This window comes from Myotis yumanensis, unplaced genomic scaffold (genome assembly GCF_028538775.1).
Source record: "Myotis yumanensis isolate MYYU_CA2020_CCGP unplaced genomic scaffold, mMyoYum1.0.hap1 SCAF_2, whole genome shotgun sequence".
Classification (NCBI taxonomy): Eukaryota; Metazoa; Chordata; class Mammalia; order Chiroptera; family Vespertilionidae; genus Myotis; species Myotis yumanensis.
In genome coordinates, this window is record NW_027223753.1 from 120,189,396 (window position 1) to 120,193,514 (window position 4,119).

The following is a 4,119-nucleotide window of genomic DNA, read 5'->3' on the forward strand; positions in this document are numbered from 1 at the left end:
AACAGAACCAGTAGCTTATATGTGTACATATTTATTATAAGAAATTGGTTTATGCAATTATGGAGGCTGAAAAGCCCCGAGATCTGTAGTCAGCAAGCTGAAGACCCAGAAGAGCTGATGGCACTGCCATCCTAGTTGCAGTTTGAGTTCCAGTGTGAAGCAAGGAGAAGACTGATGTCTTAGCTTAAAGACAGAGAGAGAATGTTTTCTTGTGCAGCCTTTTATTCTATTCAGACCTTCAAAGGATTAGATGAGGCCCGCCCACATTGAGAAGTGTAATCTTCTTTACCAAGTCTACCAATTTAAATGTTAATCTGTACTCACCCCTATGTTCATAGTAGCATTATTTACAATAGCTAAGATCTGGAAGCAGTCCAAGTGCCCACCAGTAGATGAGTGCATAAAAAAAAGCTGTGGGACATTTACACTGTGGAATACTATGCAGCTATACAAAAGAGGGATTGCTTACCCTTTGGGACAGCATGGATAGACCTGGAAAATATTATGCTAAGTGAAATAAGCCAAATCAAGAAAGACAAATGTCACATAATCTCACTTATTTGTGGAATCTAATGAACAAAATGAATTGACCAACAAAATAAGACCTGAAACATGGAGACATGGAACAGACTGACATACCTTGAGGTAGAGTTGGGGGAATGAGAAGAGATAAACCAAAACACTTATATATTTATATGCATAACCCATGGACATGGGCAATAGGTTAGTGAGGACCTGGAGAGGGGGAGGGCCTGGGAGGAGGGGTGAAAAGGGGGAAATGAGAGATATCTGTAATACTATCAACAATAAAAAATATATAAAAAATAAATAAATGTTAATCTGTTTTAGAAATACCCTCACAGGCACACAGAGAAATAAGGTTTAACTTCTAGAAAATCCATGGCCCAGTCAGGTTGATGCTTTGTTTTCTTCTTTAAGAAAACAGAAGCAATCACAAGAGAACTCCTACAAACTACAGACCACAGTGTTCACTCACCAACCAGACTCTGTGCCATAAAATTCAGCCTTTATTCCTTTCACATCTGGATACTTTGTGCTATAAGCTAAGGCAAACCTTCACAATTTTTCAGTAAATCATATTTACCCTTGCTTTTTGAAAGGCATTGCTTTGGCAATTTTCTCTGCTTTTTTTCTCAGTCACGTCTTTTTCCCCTTAATGTGGATAATTCCCATCCTTGTTTAAACGTACAGTCGTGCACCACATAACTATGTTTCAGTCAAGGACTGACCACGCATATGACAATGGTGTCACAACATTATAATGGAGCTGAATTCCCTGTAAGAAATGAAAGAATATGTGGTTTAGGATGATTTTTTTTCTCTGATAGAAGTAATATACGGGTATATGGGTCTTGACAATAGATTTCCTCTTACAGCACCTCAGTTTTGAATGCACATATTAGATTACAATCAGTCACCCACTGACCTGTTTCAGCACAGAGAAGCCTGTTCCCCTTGTACTGCATGGTCAGAGGACACTGCAGCTCCACCCACTCCCCATCCCCTTCCTACCCTCCCTCCCCCCTGACGATATAATTTGACGTCTCCAGAGAACATTGCTGTAAATTCTTTGTTGGAGCCTAAGACCCTGCACAAGGACACAGGTCCACAGGAGCTACCTTAACAGGTATTAGGTGCCACTGCCACTTTAATAAAAGCTTTCTGTGGTAGTGTGGAGCTAGCCTGTCACTGTCCTTTAGAAATGTTTTCAGGTTGTAATGATGTAAAGCATAGATATCTTTTATTTGTTCCATTAATTCAATGACAGATAAGATCAATGGAACCAAAACCAAATTCCAAAGTCAAAATAACTAGTCAGTTCTACACCCTTTCCATGTTAAACATCCTGAATATGTATGTTTGTGTGAATACCACAAGTTTCTTAATCTGAGCACTCCTCCAACATGCAGTAGCCAAAACTACATTTCCATGGCAATCCCTATGTTCTCGTCTCTCTCCATCTTGATCTCTTATTCTTGCTCATCCTCATTCCTTCCTGGCAGTCACTATTGTGGTAATCTACACTAACCCAGCCAGTTCCTCCTAGACATTTCTAATCAAGCCAGCCCACATTCCTGTTCATGAAATAGCAGTGACAGTTTTGATGTGCTATTTCTGTCAGAAGGAAGCAAGGGAGAATTTGTGGGCAGTGCTTACAAAGTCTACAATGATGTACAGTAATGTCCTTCACATTCACTCACCACACACTCACTGACTCACCCAGAGCACCTACCAGTCCTGCAGCTCCTTTCATGGTAAATACTCTGTACAGACATACCAATTTGTGTTTTATACCGTATTTTTACTGTACCTTTCCTATGTTTATATATACAAATACTTACCATTGTGTTACAATTGCCTGCAGTATTCAGTACTGTAAGGTGCTATCCAGATTCGTAGCCTAGGGGAAATAAGCCTAACCATGTAGCCTTGGTGTGTAGTAGGCTATACCATCTAGGTTAGTGTAAGTGCACTCTGTGATGTTTACACAATGACAAAATTGCCTAACATTTTTCAGAATATATCCCTATCATTAAGTGACACATGACTGTATACTTATTTTTCCCTTAAAATAATAAAACAGCCTGGCCAGTGTTGCTCAATGGGTGAGGGTTGACCCATGATCCAGTAGGTCACAGTTGGATCCCTGGTTGTGGGCTTGGTCCCTAGTAGGGAGTGTGCAAGAGGCAGCTGATTGATGATCCTCTCTCATCACAGATGTTTCTTTTTTAAAAAAATTAAATCTTTATTGTTCATATTATTACAGTTCCTCTTTTTTCTCCCATAGCTCCCCTCCACCAGGTTCCCACCCCACCCTCTACCCTGACCCCCACCACTGTCCTCAACCATAGGTGTATGATTTTGGTCCAGTCTTTTCCCTCACCCCCAAACCCCTTTCCCTCCGGGGAATTGTCAGTCCACTCCATTTCTATTCCCCTGATTTTATTATATTCACCAGTTTATTCTGTTCATCAGGTTTTTTATTCATTTGATTTTTAGATTCACTTGTTGATAGATATGTATTTGTTGTTCATAATTTTTATCTTTACCTTTTTCTTCTTCTTCCTCTTCTTAAAGAATATCCCCCCAGCATTTCATATAATACTGGTGTAGTGGTGATGAACTCCTTTAGCTTTTTCTTATCTGTGAAGCTCTTTATCTGACCTTCAATTCTGAATGATAGCTTTGCTGGGTAAAGTAATCTTGGTTGTAGGTTCTTGTAATTCATCACTTTGAATATTTCTGGCCACTCCCTTCTGGCCTGCATAGTTTCTGTTGAGAAATCAGCTGACAATCGTATGGGTACTCCCTTGTAGATAACTAACTGTTTTTCTCTTGCTGTTTTTAAGATTCTCTCTTTGTCTTTTGCTCTTGGCATTTTAATTATGATGTGTCTTGGTGTGGTCCACTTTGGATTCCTTTTGTTTGGGGTTCTCTGCACTTCCTGGACTTGTAAATCTATTTCTCTCACCAGGTAGGGGAAGTTTTCTGTCATTATTTCTTCAAGTAGGTTTTCAATATCTTGCTGTCTCTCTTCTTCTGGCACCCCCATAATTCAGATGTTGGTACGCTTGAAGTTGTCACAGAGGCTCCTTACACTATCTTCATATTTTTGGATTATCCTTTTTGCTTTTCCAGTTGGGTGTTTTTTATTTCTTTGTATTTCAAATCTTTGATTTGATTCTTGCGATCCTTCAGTCTGCTGTTGGGAGTCTGTATAATATTCTTTATTTCAGTCAGTGTATGCTTAATTTCTAGTTGGTCTTTTTTCATATCCTTGAGGGTCTCACTAGATTTATTGAGGATCTCACTAAATTTATCAGCGGTTTCTAGAAAATTCTTGAAAAACCTTATAACCATGTTTTTGAACTCTATATCCAGTAGTTTGCTTTCCTCTATTTCTGTCATTTGTGACCTGTTTCTTTGTCTCTGCATTTTGGCTGCTTCCCTGTGTTGATAGAGTGGCTTTTGTGCTAAGTGTCCTATAGGGCCCAGTGGCTCAGCCTCCCCAATTACCAGAGGCAGACACTCTTGGTGCACCCCTTTGTGGGTTTTGTGCACAGTCTTGTTGTAGTTAAGCCTTGATTGTTGTTGGTA